Consider the following 18915-nt stretch of genomic DNA (forward strand, 5'->3'; position numbering starts at 1 on the left):
AAACATAAAGCACCTCCGGCAGGTTTTCCCCTCAAACCAGCTTTTGGCAAATTAAAAATAAAGCTGGTGGGAGAATGGAAGTCTTTGTCTGAAACTGCACTTTCTGACCCAACAGTGGCAGAACTTGACATTTGTTAAATGGTAAAAGGGAGTGTTATACTCCTATCTACTGTCATATTATTCCGCCTTACAATGAACCTCATTTTGAAGGGTCTTCTATGTTTTCAACCTCAGGTGGGATTGATTCAAGGAAAGTACAATTCAGTTTATCAGCTCCATCGTTTCTCTCTCAACCCTAGCCAGAGTAATAATCCTTTTCTTCTCCTTGGGCCAATATGGACACACAGCCCTGTATCATCCCATTGAATGGCTGAGTTTATTATCCTCATTGTTCATGGCACAAGCCATAGCTGCTAACTATCCCAGGGTCAAAACTCTAGGCATGAAAAATTGCAGGCCAAGGGAGGGCCTGACCACCCCCTACCCAGCCACCAGCATTATAAGAAAACACCATCAGAAACTCAACTGGCTTCCAAAAAAAAAAAAAAAAAAAAAAAAAAAAAAAGAAATGTAGGCCAAGATTTTGAGACTGTTGACTTTTTGGAGTATGACTGTTTAGGAGGGATAGTTTTGTCTCAGGTGAAGCAATTCTTTCCTCCCTGACTCCCTTAAGTTGCTTTACCGTTCCCTGTCATATGTTCCAGATCATACACACATATGTCAAATATGAAAACATTTGGGGAGAAATAGCGATTCAAACATGATCAAAACCAGGAAGCTGTAATGAAAGCCATGAGAAAATTCTAACTAGGCTAAGAAGGGAGGGGCTAAGGAGACAAAGGTCATCTCCGGCTGGGATGACCCAAGAAGACTCAAAGGAATAAGCCAGGATTTGATCTGAACATGGTGGGGTAGTTCGAATTTCAATAGGGAGGTTTGGTGGTGGGGAGGAGCAGGAGGAAGAAAATGGTAAGAGAAAGTAAGAGAAAAGTAAACATTAAAATATTATATGCAAATATCCAATTTGGCTAGGGCGCTAGGTAAAGGGAAGGTGACTCATGAAGCAAGCCTAGGAAGGAAGGTTGAGGCCAAGCTGTGAATGATCTTCTGGCTTAAGGAATTTGGACAGAATTCAGTATACACTGGCCTGGTGCCAAGCACTTTAAACATGTTACCTCGTTAATCCTCACGCCAGCCCTATGAGGCTCAGAGATTGAATTAATTACCCAAGAGCGCCTAGCTGGAACACGACAGTCAGGACTGGATCTCAGGTTTGTGCAGCTCTACGGGCTGCGCCCACAGCCTCTCTAAGCTGAAGTCAAACGCTATCAGATACAAATTAATCTCGGGGTGGGGATTAGAGTTGGGGCCCCGCTTCAGAGCTGTTGCAGCAGGCTTGAGATGGATAACAAGGGCCTGGATTAGCAGGTGGCTGTGTGATGGAGAGGAAGCACTTATCGGGGCGTCAAGGAGAATCACATGGTGGGTTGACACTCAGGGGCCAAGAGTCAGGCAGGAATCAAAGATGGCTCTTAGTTTTTCAGCCTTGGTGCTGACAGCACGAACTCTGTTAAAGTGCCTCTCACTAGAGCTATCCCGCAGCCCTGGGGGAGGTTTGGAGGAGTGGGGAAGGGGAAGATTTTGGCAAACCTTAGAGGCTGCCAATAGCTTTGAAGGGTATAATTGCCCCAGAGCAATGTGTGTGTATGTAGAGAACCCCAAGACTAAGAAAGCAGAATCTCTCATCAAATTGCTCTCTTTCGCGCTGCAAACCCGGAGGGAGGTTTTACACGTATCGGCTTGCCTATCACGGCAGTAGGAAGATACGTGTGCATGCACCCACATACACACATACAGTGGTTTTACGAGTCATGTGACTGGGAGATGTTAACTCGCTAACCATCGTCCCACAAGGCAACTCTGTAGTGAGTGTGTTTCTCTTGGATGGCAGAATGTACATTTCAACCAGCACTGCCTTTCCCACAAAAAACCCTCAGAAAAATGTTCGACTTTGTGTTTACCACATCAATCAAATGCCAGCATTTTATTCACATACCCCTATGACACTGATTGTACAGTCACACAATGATGTCCATCCTATCAAGAGATATAAAGAATAGAAATGTTCTAAAGAAGTGAATTTTCTCATTAAGTATGGGTTATCCCTTATTGCCAAGTGAAAACACATTAATTCTCTTGGATAGAAACTTTTCTAAAACAGAATAGACCCAATAGTCTTCTTAGACAATATTAAATAAAATGAAAATTCATTCTTTTTTCTAGCATGATTTAGTGATGCTCTCACTGACCAGCAAGGTAGACCTATTTGGCCCTAGCTAAACGGCCCAGCCTGCTCACGTTTAGAGATCTTATACCTGCTATTAATAGATTCCCAAAACTCAGTCTAACTTTTCTGACAATGCTCATTCATTATGCCTCCCTGCTTTCTGACTGCAAAGGGCAAGAAAACCAGGCCAAACTCAACCAGAAGAGTCATGATTTCTATGGCATTTAGTGCCTATGACCGTGTGGGATTTAGTGCACAGATTGTCTGATATCAATGCTGACATTCAGATAAGTCTTTTTTTTTTTTCACTTCTTATTTCCTGGTTTAAAATTTTTTTTTTTCAACGTTTTTATTTATTTTTTTTGGGACAGAGAGAGACAGAGCATGAACGGGGGAGGGGCAGAGAGAGAGGGAGACACAGAATCGGAAACAGGCTCCAGGCTCTGAGCCATCAGCCCAGAGCCTGACGCGGGGCTCGAACTCCCGGACCGCGAGATCGTGACCTGGCTGAAGTCGGACGCTTAACCGACTGCGCCACCCAGGCGCCCCTATTTCCTGGTTTAGAGTGTTGAGGTTTCTGAATAAGAGATCTTTAGATAAATTAGGTATTGTCATGTTTTTTTAGCAGGAAAATTTTCTAATTAATTTTATTTCAGCTCTTTCTGCTAATCCCTGCTTGGAGAGGAAAGAATGGAACATTTCTATACCCTTAAGGAGAGCAGCACCTAGGTGAAATAAGCATGTCCTGACCAAGGTGGGAATAGATGTGATCTCTCTCTAATAATAATAGCAGCTGTGGCATGCAGGTGTGCCTCTAAACAGTGTGCATGTATGACTCTCATGGAATCTGTGCCCTATGACCCTTACCGTCAATACCTGTTTTCCAGTAAAGATTGCTGAGGCTTGAAAAAGTAAAGGAACTAATTCAAAGTCACAGAGCTGGCGTTCCCAGCTGTGCTCTCTGAGATGAGCTGGCTAAAGGCCTCCCCACTCATTCTGCCAGATGGCCCATTAGAAATTCCCAGATCCTATGGAAGGACAGAAGAAGAATGCATGGCAGCCACAGTGAGGGCAAAGAGAGTGTTTCATAGGTGATGTCCTGGCCACTGTTTCCAACCAGATAAAGGTCTGCTGGAAGAAGGGGTGGGGCAGGCAGACTCCTGTGGGTCACACTGGAGGCCCAGGGGCTCTCAGGCCCCCTGACCAGCCGCTCTGTCACAGGAGTCTCATTTCTCCTTGTTGTGTGCAGTGGGGGCCTCTACTATGTGTGCTGGAAGGAAAAAAAAAAGCCCAACAGAAAGAAAGAATCATGATGGTAGGCCCATTTCCCTTGTGTTCTCTAAAGGTCAGAATTCATCTCCTCGTATTTCCTGGAAAACCATCAACTCAGAGGAGAGGGTAAGAAGAACCTGGTTACAAAGAAAGGCGTGGTTACCACCCAGCCCTGAGCTTCCTCTCCACTGCTTTGGCAAGAGCGCCTGCTGATCGGTCAGATGATCCAAACAGATTTTATCACTGATCCGCAGCTCCTTTGGACTCTGCTTTTTGAATAGAGAATTCCCTAGGTGCCCAGCAGGAGACCCAGCCTGGAATAAAGCAAGCCACTAAAGAAAGTCAAATTCCCAAAAATAGGCACGGGAGAATGGCATGAAAAGGGGTATATTTTTAGCTAGCAATGATAAAGCTTCTGCGCTTAATTGAGGTGACTGTAGTGCAAAGTAGAATGTAATTATTTTCCGCTCAGCACCTGTCTTGGAGTCTGCTGCTTTGCTCTCCACGTCTGGACGCTGGTGAGGGACGCTTCTCTGCTTTTTCACCTCTTCCTTATCAGCCCATTGTGGCAAACGTCACTTAGTTTGAAAGTACGTACGCATGGGTGCCTGGGAACATTCAAGAAACACTCAAATGCAGTGTCCCTCTTAAACCCTGCATTTCTTTTGGTTATATTTTCAGACTTCCTCTCTCTTTCTCTCTTCATTCCTTCTCTCCTTCCTTCCAAAAATATTAAGGCACTGTGCAACAACCTATATATATTTAAAGGCTCCTAGTTAATATATGCACACATTTAATATATTAATATTTAACACATTGAATATATTATATAGTATTAAATTCTACCAAAATATATCAATAATATAATTATTTATTAATTCTCAGCAATTAATTTGCATGTATATACACATATTTACTAGGAGCCTTTAGTTAAAATATTAACTAGGAACCTTGGAAGTACCAGTGCACAGTCACCTGCATGGTGATATACTTAAAGGCTACTAGTTAATAGGTGTGTATTAGCTATACACACACAGATATTATATATGATATATTCACGCACACCTATATATACCTAGGAATATATTATCTGTATCTGTTTATGTTTATGTACTGTGCCTGCCTTTAGGATTACTTGCTCTTTACCTCACATGTTGGATCATTGGGTAGGCACAACTTAATCAACACTTTACTAAAGGTTAGTGATACTGTGATGCTAGATAGATATTTGTTGCTATGGAATAGGAACTAGAGGTAGGTAAAGCTCAGTTCCAAGTTTTATAACTCTGTGATTTTATTACTTAAAAGAATAACTATAGTTTTCACAAGATGAGAAAAATATACCTGAGAGGCATTTTTTCTGGCCATAGTGGTACAGAACAAGAAAACAATGGAACATATTAGCAGCTAAGCAAAGCTAAATTTAGCCATGGGGAAAAATTATAAAATCAGGGGCTACTCAGCGAGTCCCTGAAATTCTGAACAAGAAGACAATTAGTGGGCTTATACTATGGACAATGGACAATTCTAATTCCTTGAAGGGAAACCAGGTTTTATATTTATTTGTTGTTTAGTTTTTTATTAGGCAGGAGAGTCTGTTTGAGACCATGACACCATTAGCGTCTCTTTATAATTATACTGTCAATCTGAAAGGGCAGAGAAGGCCAAGTTCATGGATACCATAACTCCACGAGCCTAAGACCTGATAGAAGTGAGGCAGTCCCTACAATAAGTTAGGCAATGGGGAAAATAATTTTTTTCCCCAAAAGAAGATATATCATGTGAAGGACAAATCCTTTTCTTACTCAAGATACTATCTTATCAAGTATGACTTATCAACTTTTAAAAAAGGCTACCTGAAGCATGACCATGATGCCACCAGGAACGAACAAGAAAGACAACATATAGGCACCAGCATCCCTGATGCTGCGAAGAAAGGACAAGGCCTGTGAACATTATCCAGGTTGCTTGGATTTTTGAATCCATCTGTCAGGCTATTTCAATTTCTCTAAGAATTCCCAGATGTGACAGGCAGTCAACAGCTTTCCTGGGCATGACAAGTTTCATTTCAGGGTCCAGCTTGTAATTTCAAATAGACTGGCTGCTGGTAGAGGTCCCATCAACTCAAGGCTTCGATTGCTTTCAAGCACTGCTTCACTGAGCACATTCCGCAATGACAGAATCACCCAGGCCAATGTGATAAAGTCTGGGAAAGAACTCAAAAGTTCCTTAAAGGAATAGGATATTTTAGCAGCTTTTTGAAACAAGTATTCTAAATGTACATTTTAATAGCGATGGGTCCCATACTTTCTGATATGCAAGAAAGGAGGTATTTCTGGAACTGGGGTGGAATCCACAGGGAAGATTTGATCTTTATCACTGGGAACTGACTTCTGGTGACTTGTGAAAGAATAGTGGATGTTCCTGCTTTGACCCTGACTCAAATTTTTATTGCGTTTTACTTACAATTTTTAAAATATCAGGTTTTTAACTTTTACAGATATATTTGACTAGATGGCAAACCAAAGAAGTGAAAAACTGGCATTCCACATTTTACACTGACACACATCAAATACATATATTATACACACACCTACACCCATGGAATTTTCCAGAATCGTTCCAATTTCAAATATTCTGCCCAGGGGTAGCTCATATCCAAGGCCATCTAGTCTAGATTTTAGTTTTGAAAATCTGGTTTTGGGACCTATATGATCCACACTATTTTGACTCTAAGGGTGAAATTCAGATTTTGGTTCAGTAGATATTTTCTTCATACCTTCTGCAAGGTCAGTGTTTCAATTCAATATCTAGTGAAATCAGAGGACATTTATCATATGGGATATGGCGTATTATTTTTTCCTGATGGTTCTCACCAACACATGAAGGACTGACTGCAACATTCTTGAATCAAATATTTGATGCACAGAACCTTTTAGAAAAATGGATTTTTATAAGTTTCAATATATAATATTTATCCTATAACAATTTTATCATAATATTATATTTTATCATAAAATAACATGTTATAGGTAATGTAATAATATATAACCATATAATATATTGTGCCACTTAACTGGCTCTGTGGCCTTGAGCGTATCTATTTTACAGATGATGACACTAACAAGATTGCCTTCACAGGTTGTTGTGAGAAGTGAATTAATATGTGTAATACATTCACAAAAGACCATGACATATTCTTGGAGAAGCTTACCTAGCTTGATAGATGGGCTCAAAAAACCAAGCCACCTTGTGTCCAGTAAGTGCTGTTGCTATTACTGTTATTATTTCAAATCCTAATTTCCTCATCAGTATGCTGAATGGGTAGATTTCACCTTGATGATCCCTAAAGGTTCTTCCTCTTGTTGCCATGTCCTTTAATTTTCTTTTTTTATAATTAATTTTTTATTATTTTTCAATGTTTATTTACTTTTGAGAGAGAGAGAGAGAGCGCGCGCGAGAGAGAGCACGAGCAGCATGAGTGGGGGAGGGGCAGAAAGACAGGGAGACACAGAATCCAAAGCAGGCTCCAGGCTCTCAGCTGTCAGCACAGAGCCCGATGTGGGGCTCGAACTCATGGACCACGAGATCATGACCTGAGCTGAAATTGGATGCTCAACTGACTGAGCCACCCAGGTGCCCTTATCCTTAACTTTCTATGGAGTGACCCATATCCTGGCTGAGTGGATCCAGTTAACAATTAACACAAAGGAAAATTCACCCTGAGGTGTTAAGAACCCATGATAGCAAACAGAAGCATAAGAATATCTGCTCTGTCTCCACGTAAATCATTTTCCTGTGCTTATGTATTTATTTATTTATTTTATAGTGACAGAATGATGAAATGACCAGACGCAGGTAATTTCCCCTGGGGGGAATAAATGCTTGGCCTAACTTATATGCTTTGAGATCCAAGAAGGAATGAGACCTGGCTCAGCCTTTTCAGGGAGCAGAACAGCTTGTCAATTGGTTGTTTTAGCTCCCTGGAGGCTCATTCTAACACGGCAATTTTAGGTTATAAATTCGGGAGAATGTTTGGACAGGCTGAGGGCCAGTTGTTTTGGCAACCGCTACTGTAAATCGTTCATTCCCCAAGTAGTTGCTCTCTTTCTCAAGTATCCTCCTCTGCAAATTAAACGCCAGTCATGGGGGCTGTAAATGGCTTAAAATTAGGCTTCGAGCTAGTGAGTATGTCCTCTCCTAAAAGAGATATTTTTTCCCTTACATTTCCCAGTATTTGGGCTCCACCAAACTTTAAGTGCTATATTTCTTGCTCCCAAATGCATAGAAAAAGTATTTTAAAAAAATACTGGTGGGAGACAAAGCAGTTAAGAAGATACGGACTTTTTTGTCCAGAACAGAAAAAAAACCCACAATGATTCATCAATAGTGCAATTTCAGTGGTGTTTTACAAAACTGCTAGCAAAACAATTTAAAAGGAAAAGAAAGACAAAAAGAGACACAGAGCATGTGTGAGACGAACAATAAGGAGGGATTCTCTTTGGTGGTTCTAGCTGGTTTCTACCACTGTCCCTGACCTAGCCTTCATTGCTTGTAAAGAAAACGCCATATGGTGACTACTCGATAATAGGTCATTGTTTCCTTAGTCAACTGCTAGTATGGAGGTAACCTTGCTAGTTGTATTAAGCTCAGGAAACAGGAGACTTACAGTGGGACTTTCACCAGGGCCAGCATCAGAGCCATGTTTGTGGAGAATGCAAATTCAATCAAGGTAAGGCAGCAGGAATCTATCTGTGAAAGACTGCATTCATCACAGGTGTCAAGTCTAGGCTGAGTCTTCATATTTCTTTCTGTCATGTAATTTCTCCTTATCTTGTGGCTCCTTCATATGGACTGCATATTCAGGAAACAAAGTTGTCTCATAGGGTTTGACTAAGGTCAAGTCCACCATGTCTGACAATCTGTGACACTCTCCCACTTGGCAAATTGCCCAAGAAAATGTTTGGACATTATGTGAATTAAAATTAATTGAAATTAATTACATAAACTTGATGAGCTAAAAGGACCCAGTAGTAAGGGCCATTTCTGCATCATCATATTTAACAATCATCCTTTGTTCAAATGCTGAAACATTGTGCCGTTTTCAGTAGGTGCTCAGAAAGTGCGTTAATGTGCAATTTTAATGGTTAGGAAGGCTTTGCTGAGGCAGGTATGGGCTTGGCATGCTACTAAATCCAAAGTGTTTTCAAGTGTTTCAATAGGGTCATAACATTGATAATTCATAATATTGATACTAGGATGACCACAAACTTTATTCTTGCCCAGGGAGACCCCTTACAGAAAGCGGGTTTGAGAATCATGGTGGAAATTGGGAAAGAAGCTGTTGGCGGCACTGACTCTGGTATCCTTACAACCAGGCCCCTACTCTTGTCTAAAGGTATGGGGAGGTGGGGTTAGGTGCACAATCCATGTCTTTTCCAGGGTTTAAAACTCAACCTAATGTTTGTAGTGGGGGACTCCTACTGTGAAATAATGAATGATTTTACTTTAAAAATATATGTTTATGAGTTATATGAAACAACGCAAGTGTTTTAATGCTAAGTGAAAAATCTCGTTGTACAAATATATACGTGGTTATGATGGTACTTAAAACAAATCTCAAAATTTACACATAGAAAAAAAATAAACACCTTAGAAGTAAATTCAACAAGAGTCCTTGGTGCTTGTGGGGCTATAGGTGAGTATTTTCCCTGCTTTTAGTTTGTGGTAGTCTCTAAATCCATAATAAACATATTTTTAATCAACGTGTATTACTTTCACATGGAAAAAATGAACTGGATCAAAGCTACGTTCATAGTCAAGTTCAAGAGGATTGTTCACTGAGAGATGTGAAATTAACCTAAAATATGGAAGAAGACTCTTACAAGCAAATGAATCATGGAATCCAAGAAAAGCAGTGCCTACTGGGACCCAGAGGTCATTTAGATTGTGTATTCCATTTAATCAGGTCATTTGAAGGTAAGATCTTTAGTCTGGAGAGCTAAAAGCCAGTCCTTCTTACATTAGTAGAGAAAAGTGGAAAGCACTCAAGATGTTTTTCAAACAAGTCTGGATTCAAATCTTGAGGCTGCTACTTAACCTCCCCTCCCTCCCCCTGCCCAATGTCCCTTGGGCAAATCACTTAACCTCTCTAAGCTTTAAAGAGGAGAGATGGTAATAATATTTTGAGAGAGAGAGAGACAGAGACAGAGACAGAGAGATCATGAGTGGGGGAGGGGCAGAGAGATAGGGACAGAGGGAGAACCCTAAGCAGGCTCCAGGTGGTCAGGGTGAAGCTCCTGATGCAGGGCTTGAACCCATGAAAACGCAAGGACACAACCTGACCAGAAATCAAGAGTCAGACGCTTAACCAACTCACCTACCCAGGCGCCCCAGAAATACTTTAATGCCATTTCTCTTAGGCTTAGAAGAGAATGAAGATAATTACTGAAATCTGTCCTGCATCTTCCAGTACTGAATAAGGTAAATATTTAAGGTCATGGAATTTTTTTATGGTCAAGAGTTATTGTGGTATCCCTTGATCTCTGTTCTCCCTAGCTTCCCCATTTTTTCTTTCCTTTTGTTATTGAAGAATTTCCCCAAAACATTTTTTTATTCTTCCTCGTTTCTGCTCCTTGCAAATCTCATTCTCTCTTGAAGGCACTGCATTCAGGACTTTCTCCCACAACACCAACGAAACTGCACTTCACAAGGTCACCGAAAAAAATCCATCTTGCTAAATCTGGTGCATGCCTTTCATCCTGGTAGTAGTTGATATATTAGCACAAGATCATTCCCTCCTTCATTCCATATATTTATTATTTCTTCACTATCTCTTCCCCACTGGAATGTAGACTGTATGAAGATTAGTACGGCTGTAACCCCAGCCCCTTAAATGTTGCTGGTCATGTGGCAGGCACTCAAGAAATGAATAAAAAACTGCAAAAGTGGTGTGAACAGAAGGCTACTGCAGGTAACAGACTTTGGCTTGCCGTGTGTGACTTAGAACAGAACCTTAAATGGAATGTAAATGAATGTGCCAACCTGAAGCCCATCCCGTGGATGCCACTAGCATTTCCTGAATACATTCTTAACTTCTGCTCATAATTTTTTGGCACATGTGATGGTTTGGCTTTAAAGAGGATGCATTTCCTGCTTGGCTTTTCCCGCAGTGAGCTTTCTGTATATGCCTGTGTTTATTTGTGTACAATGTGTGCCTTGCCTGGCATCTGCTCTGCTTCCCGCCCCTTCGTGCACCCGTGCCCACAGGGCATCTGGGAGTTTGCCAGCATGTTATAAGGAGGTTTGGAAAATTCCCCTCTCTGAGCCCTCTGGCTTATCTTATTGGGGCTGAGAAAGCTACCAAGTACCGCTAGGCTGGCAGAGTGACAAAATCAACCCACACAAGGAGATGAAACAGCTGCAGTGGGGAGGGAGAACTTCCGAGGACCAATGAAAGAGAAAGACAGAGATTGCGGCTCATGGATGGCAGATGGTTGAGGTCTGAGTAGAAATCGGGTTGTCGAGAAACATTTTGTCTTAGGCAGAGCTGGAACATCGGCATTTAAAGCCACACGCGGGCCAGTGACAAGGCCTGGCAATCTCAGGCTCTATTGGTGTCAGGATGGGGTTCTCTGCTTCATCGTCCTGCCCTCATTTTTGTCCATAATGGAACTTACAAGTTGGCTCTTGTGAGCCCTGAGTTTTGGGATGCTGGCAGGCGTGTTATCCGGACACTGTGCCCTTTTCCAGAGCACTCAGCCACTGAAGGGACATTTCTCTGAACATGCAGGGAGAGGACGGTGCAGTGAAGCACTAGAAATACGGGTATTAACAGATTTCCATGAGAGTCATGGAAAAGGAGCTTGCGTTTCAAAGCGACTTCCTGACTTCACTGTTTCCAGAAAGCACTGTCTCAGATGGGGATCACTTCTATATTTCCTGCCAGTGAACGTGCATGTTTTTGAGGATGTGAAATGGGGACATGGGGAGAAGGAGTGAACAAATACAAGGCAAGGAAGAAAGATAAATGAGAAGCATTGTTGTTTGAGTCTTTGGAAAGATGACTCATCCTCCCCAATACTCTGTCTTTTTTTCCACAGAGAAAGTGTCACAGGGTGAGAAAAGCAAAAGCTTTGGAATTAGACACATCTGTGCTTGAATCCTGGCTGTTGCAGTTATGATGTTGGCTTAGGCAAGAAACCTAATTTCTCAAGCCTTAGCTTCTTAATCTGTGAAACTGGAGACATAACACCTATCACATAGTGTTGTTTTGAGTTTTAAGTGAAAAAATATGTGCAAAGTGCCTAGCAAAGGGCCTGAAATAGAGTCTTCCCTAAATAGTAGTAAAAAAAAAAAAAAAAAAAAAGGGCGGGGTGGGGGGCTGGCGCCTGGCTGGCTCAGTCAGTTAAGCCCCTAACTTCAGCTCAGGTAGTGATCTCACGGTTTGTGAGTTTGAGCCTCTCTTTGGGCTCTGTGCTGACAGTCAGAGCCTGGAGGCTGCTTGGGATTCTGTGTCTCCCTCTATCTCTGCCTCTCCCCCACTCACACTCTGTCTCTCTCTCTCTCTCAAAAATAGGGGCGCCTGGGTGGCGCAGTCGGTTAAGCGTCCGACTTCAGCCAGGTCACGATCTCGCGGTCCGTGAGTTCGAGCCCCGCGTCAGGCTCTGGGCTGATGGCTCAGAGCCTGGGGCCTGTTTCCAATTCTGTGTCTCCCTCTCTCTCTGCCCCTCTCCCGTTCATGCTCTGTCTCTCTCTGTCCCCAAAATAAATAAACGTTGAAAAAAAAAATTAAAAAAAAAATAAACATAAAAACATTTTTTAAAGGGTAGGAGAAGAAAATATAGCATCAGATACACTAGACCTGGGCTTCATTGATCAATTTATTCAGCAGATATTTAAATGGAGGATCTACTTTGTATCTTGAGATGTATGACATGCTGGACAAGACATATGTCTTCATAGAGGCTAAAAGTGCAGATAGACAAATACACATGCGGACACAGATAAATGGGAGAAGTACAACGTGTGGCAGGTGCCATCACAAAACAAACGGTGGAGTGAAAGGGGGAAGGCTTCCTGGGGGAGGAGATGTTGATGCTGAGAATGAAGAATGACAAGGAGCCAGCCATGTGAAGAGTGGAGGGAAAGAGTTTCAGGCAGAAGGAAGGGGACGAGCAAATGTCCAAGACCGAAGAAGCCCAGAGTGGCTGAGATGAGAGACTATGGCCAGAGCAAGGAGAGACCTACAGGTGTAAGCACTGGCAGTCATTCCCAGGGAAAACTTCTCTTGAGAGTCTACCATTTCCCCCTGCCCCCCGAAAATGCCATCTTGTAACGAGTTCTCTCCCTCTGGTTACCAGCCTGTCCTCTACTGTTTGGGAAACAAGGTGATGCCACTTTGTTGAAATGGAAGTAGTCTGCCTGTATTCGAATCGTTGGCCTTTGATCGTTTGTTGGTGTTGTTAGAGGACAGAATGGTGCAGATTTGTGAATGTTCAGTTCTCCACGAGAACCAGACTGTGCCGCCATTGGCTCCCTGGCGGAAGTCTCCTGGCCCTCTCCATGGGGAAGCCTGACGAAAGGACTCCCACTCTGCTCTTGGCATTCCTGCAGCATGTGCTGGAAACTGCTGGAGGGATTTGTGCTTTTCCCCAGACCCAGGTGCCTATGGAGGTTAACACGCTGCCAGGAATACGGACACTTTATTTCTTCAGCTCCAAGTCAGCCCGCCTCCCCCTGAGGCTGAGAGCTGCAAGCTTCCTTGACTCTGGCTAGAAACTCCTCTTCCCACCTGTAAAGAGGTGGCGGGACATGGCAAGGGAACTTTGTTGCACTCACATCAGATCTAGGGCAGTTGTCTTTGGTTTTTGTTTGTTCATGTTTTTGTAGGCTTTAATTCACTTTGTTTTTCTTGTAGAAAACTACATGGTGAACACAAGTGGAGCCTGGGTCTTCTGCACGGAGACTCTGGTGTGGGCTTTATAAGATGGCCAGTGAATTCCTGATAGGGAGACTTGATGAACACAGTATCTTTCCAGAGGTGGGGAAGAGACAGGTGTAGGTCTTGGGAATCAAAAGTGGCCTTGGTGAAGTTGCCCGGGTGGCAGTGCAGTCCCTGGCTGACGTGTAGCAGTCATCAGTACTGTCATCGTCTGTATCTTCTTGGGCTCAGGGACTGATACAGTGCCAGTGCCCCTGGGGCTGAGGATGAGACCGACCAGCACAGAGCGACAGCGGCTGCTCACCCTGCATGGGACAGTGTGGGGCCTGATGATCTTGTTCCCCGAGTCACCTTGCCACACAGATCACTGGAAAGCTTGGCAGGGACCATGGCCTCATGGACGGCAGTGGCTACCTCTCTGGAGCACTTAACACCCAGACCGATGTGTCCATTGTCCTCTTTGATGGCAACAAATGCCTAGAACCTGGTGCGCTGGTCAGCATGGGTTTGCTTTTGTGCCAGCATAGTCTTCAAAACCTTATCCTTGAGGGATGCTCCCAGGAAAGTCAGTGATCTCAGATTCCTTGATAGGCAGGGAGAAGAGATAGATCTCCAGGATATGACCTTCATGTCCTAAACCAGGTGGCCCAGCTTGGTGATGAGGACCCACTCCTTGTCCTCAGCCTTGCCTCTGCAAGCTCTGTGGTCTTGGCAGCTCTAACTCCTGCTATGACCCTGACCCTGGATACTGCTGCGGAAGCCACCGCCTTGGCCTCCCATCGCAGGGCCCCCCAGCGGCACTAGTGTCCTCTGCTGTTTGATGTTTTCTCAGAGAAGCAGGGCCGTTGTCTTTGAATGGACGATGGTAGTGGGCGGGAGGGTAGGAGGAGGCCGGATCACACCATTTACTAGATGAGTGATCTCAAGTCAGTAAAAATAGGGCCGATATTCTCGGTCTTTTAGTGTTGTGGGGAAGATAAAATTACAAAGCAACTGGCAAGCTAGGGATTAATTTACCCTTCTTCTTCTGCTTTCTTCCTTTTCTTCTCTTCTCCTCATAGTCCACCACACCTTTTTCCTCCTGTCTGCCTCTGATCATTGAATGGCTCATCGTGGGCAGGTGCAGAGCCCTTGGGGTGGTAGTAAAGCCCCCACGGTCATTCTCGTCACTTGTTGGAAGTCATGGCCAAATGCTTGGAGAAAAATGTGGTCATAATACAGATGGTCCCCAACTGATGATGGCTCCAACTGCAATTTTTCAGCTTTACTCTGGTGTGAAAGTGATTTGCATTCAGACTTTAAATTTTGAAAATGGATCATTCCTGGCTAGTGATATGTGTTAGGACAGTCTCACATGATGCTGGGGCAGTGACAGCCACAGCTGCCCATCAGCCCCATATTCACAAGGGTCAACAACCGATGCACTGACAATCATTCTGTAGCCATACAGCCATTGTTTTTCACTATCAGTACAGTATTCCAGAAATTACATGTGATATGCATTTACTATAAAATAAATGGGGTTTGTGTTGGATGACTTGGTTCAACTATAGGCTAATGCATTCTGAGCACACAGAAGGTAGGGCTCCACTAAGCTCTGAGTATTTAGCTGTATGAAATGCATTTTCAACTTAACACTGTTTTCATTTTATGATGGGTTTATTGGGACATAACCCCACTGTAAGTTGAGGAAGATCTGTATTTAAAATCAAGTTGGTTGTGGCCAATTTCATTTAATTATGCTTTTTCTCTGCTCCAGCCCCCACCAGGCCTGTTCTCAATATATAGTGACATTTCCTTTGGTGGCATCTTTGGAAAACGAGGAGTTTCATATAAGTGAAATTTCAATTTGTTTTCCAGAAAAATTAAGTTCACCTCCTTGTGACAAATCATACCAGACCTTCTCTAGGCTCAAAGGCACAGAAGGAACTAGACTGTATAGGTGGTAATGGTGCAGAATCAAGAATTTTCTTACATGAGAAAGTCGCACCTGGAGAGCTTTTAACATCCTTCACACTCAGGCCACATCCCAGACCAAGGACACTAGAGACTCCAGGGCTGGGATCCAGGCGTCAGTTGTTTTTAAAGCTTCAGGTGATTGTAATGTATAACCAGTGTTGAAGCCACAGCAGTATGGTTTCTCAACACCTTGAACCTCTATGTGTCTATGTGTGTATGAATTAAAAAGAAGGAGGAGGAGGAGAAGGAGAAAAATTCAATCATGTGGTCACCAGAGGCCAATGCTAAGTTCCATAAGAATGGGGGTGAGTGGAGTGTTAGTCACATCATTATGGAAATGAAGAAGATAGACCAGCTCCAGAGTGAGCCTGAGCACTGGCCGTAGCTGGTCACAAATCATGGAACTGGGCAGGAGAATAAAGAAAATACAGGAGGGGAAAAGACCAGATGAGAAGGAGAAAAAAGGCAAATCATATGTAAAATAAAGGAAGAGATTGGCAGGCATGACATTTAAATTCTCTTTGAGGGAGGAAATAGCCAAGTAAAGCAGATAAAAATCGAAGATGAATGATGGAGACGATGGTGACAGTGATCATCTTATGCAGTCTATTTTTGTCCTCCTGAATAATTTTCTCCAGTCAAGGTTTGGGTTTGGTGAAGGCAGATAATGAATTAGGAGAATGGTAGATTGGGGGACACATGATCAGCATTAGGCTAATGGCCTGGTCTGAAACCTTGGGATTTGATGAATGTATTCATTTACTGGACATCACACCTAATAAGAAGAAGCATAAATACTAATATAGATGGAAATGTGGGTGAATGAGTTCAAATGACAGGAGGTATTGTGTACACATTGATTAGCATGGAAGAGAAAGCAGAAAGTATCTGGCTTTTAGACACCTGGTTTACAAATAATCCACGCATGTCAGTGGCCTCTCCAGTTCCTTTCCATTTAATTTCCCCTTGCCCCTCCTGTAAACTTCCCTCTTCCTCCTGCAAACACTATGGATCAAAATCACAACAAAACATACAGGTTTGAAAACATTCTTTAGGATCCAAGTGGTGGAAGGAATATGACGGGAAATGCCTGTGTCCTTTGGAGCCGTGATTTTCAAACTTTAATTCTATAGCTTTTGGTCAAATGAAATGTTACCAGGAAGGGTTAGAGAACTAAGATATATTTAAAACAGAGAGAGGGAAAGCCAGCATCTGTTATGCTTTTTCTCCTCACATTAGCCATGAAGGAGATGCTGGAGGAAGCAGAGTTTGGAAATGATTTGAAAATGAAAGTTGACATGAGATTTTCAAATAAGACTGGACAATCTCTGTGACAGCTCAAGACCTTCCAACTCCACCCCACCCCCACCAGATTTTCCCCTTCACTCATTATACTGCCCTGGAGACCCCTGATCAATAATTCCTTTGGTTCTATATGTATCCATCAGAGGCTCAAGTCAGTTACAGGTCAAAGGACTCTCAGTCCTGCATCTATGAATATGAATTCAATTATACTGGCCTCCAGATTCTCAGGTAAACTCCTCTTCAGTGAGGATATGGCATGGTGCGAGTTAGGAGATGGGTAACATTGGAGGAATGAGGTGGGGGAAATTCTATTAGGGTGTCCAAAAAGGGTTGGGGGCGGTGCTCTGGGAGCAATGCTGCAGAGAAAGAGGAAACAGGTTCTCAAATTCTAATACATAAATAGTTTTGTCTGGAGTCAGTCCCAGAGAAGGGGATGCCAATCTTTTTCTTCTTTCCACCTATACTTCTTGGTTTCTTATTTTTAGTCTCTTCACAGCAAACCAGAATTTTGCTGAATTATTATTATTTTTTAAATGTTTGTATTTAGTTTTGAGAAAGAGAGAGAGAGAGAGACAGAGCACAAGTGGTGGTAGGGGGAGGGGTGGGAGGGGCAGAGAAGAAGGGAGACACAGAATCCAAAGCAGGCTCCAGGCTCTGAGCTGTCAGCACAGAGACTGATGTGGGGCTCAAACTCATGAACTGTGAGATCATGACCTGAGCTGAAATCAGATGCTTAACCGACTGAGCCACCCAAGTGCCCCTTGCTGAATTATTTACATTGCTTTATGAGACAGTGGGTTCTGGGTTGTAAATAGATCTTTGGGTCATAGCCCATTTACAAGCTAATGGTCCTGAAATGCATGATTGACTGTTGATCATGGAAGAGATTACATGTACTAAAACTGTTAATGAGAAATGTGGAGGTACACACATTTAGAAATTGTTCAGAGATTAAACGTTTATCTAGATGGGGCATCTCTGAGGGACTAGAAGGAATGTAAGGCAGTGTTTATGGCTCCTGTGTTCCAAACTTAGTTGTTGCCATAGAAAGGCCTCTACTACAGTGGTTCTTAACTCTTCAGAGTTATTCATACCTGGGGAATCTAAGAACGAATGCATTCTTTCCATAATATGCTTATACATACAAATTCTTGCATATGTTTTCAGGGGGTTCGCAGAACTTACTGAAGACTTCTAGTTGCTCTTGGACACTAGGCTGAGAAGTTTTACTCTACCAAATTCGAGGAAAGCACTCGTCCACGTATTCCTCTTTGGATAGAAATATTCCTATCTGGGAATAGGCTATAAGGTAGGGGTAAGAGAATCCATCCCAGTGCTTCTAGGATCTAGTGCATTTAACATTTGAAGACAGCATTCAAGAATTTGCACAAAATACAGAAAGGTGTATAAGACACGGTCTTTTTCCTGGAGGAAAATTAGATTTGGTTAGACTAGAGTATAAGGGATACAGTGGTAGTAGTAGTAGTTGTGGCAGGAGAGGTAGACTAGATCTGGACCAGAAGGGGCCTTGAATGCCACATTAAGGAACTGAAACTTAACTCTGAAGGCCAGTGTCTTCCAACCGAACAGTCTTTGTTATAGAATCTTCATCGTTTTGCCATATCTATATGCCAACACTACAATCAGATCTTTTTCAAAAGGATCCTCCCTTAAAATTTGTGTTTATTTAGGCTTAATATTCATGGTTTTGTGTTTTCTTGTTATTAGTTATAATATCCATGCAAATTAGAACATGCCTCTTAAAATAAAAATATTAATTTGCCTTCTTCCTGAAAAAGCCTCATATGCAATCGGCATTCCTCGCTTTGGGAAACACTGTCTAGGGCAGTAGGGATTTCTGATTGGGTGGGAGGTTATGTTATAGAAGTGTCTCCTCAAAAGGTGTCATTTGGCAGTTGAGTGTCAGTGGGGGGTGGACAGACTGCTGGTGGTGAGGCCAAGCAGAGACCATTGATCAAGGCAAACATGGTGAGACCCTGGCCTAAGAGGCAGAGTGGAGGCAAGATGTGGAGTCTCTGAAACCCTGTCTCTAGAAAGACCACCTTAGAATTGAAACCCAAAACAACTGTCAGGGAAATTATTTAGTAATTACGTCGGCCCTTAGAGGGAGTACAATAATATGATTATT

At 42.7% G+C, this 18915-nt stretch overlaps 1 protein-coding gene and 1 pseudogene across 8 annotated transcripts in view; both read right to left on the bottom strand.

Moving 5' to 3' along the window:
• Positions 1–18915, bottom strand: part of TRPM3 (transient receptor potential cation channel subfamily M member 3) — an 803813-nt gene that overhangs the window by 141274 nt on the left and 643624 nt on the right. The gene's annotated exons all lie outside the window — the stretch shown is intronic.
• LOC147574722 (small ribosomal subunit protein uS5 pseudogene) lies at positions 12160–14613 on the bottom strand (annotated as a pseudogene).

The sequence above is a fragment of the Puma concolor genome, chromosome D4 (assembly GCF_028749965.1).
Source record: "Puma concolor isolate L17-30 chromosome D4, mPumCon1.1.hap2, whole genome shotgun sequence".
Classification (NCBI taxonomy): Eukaryota; Metazoa; Chordata; class Mammalia; order Carnivora; family Felidae; genus Puma; species Puma concolor.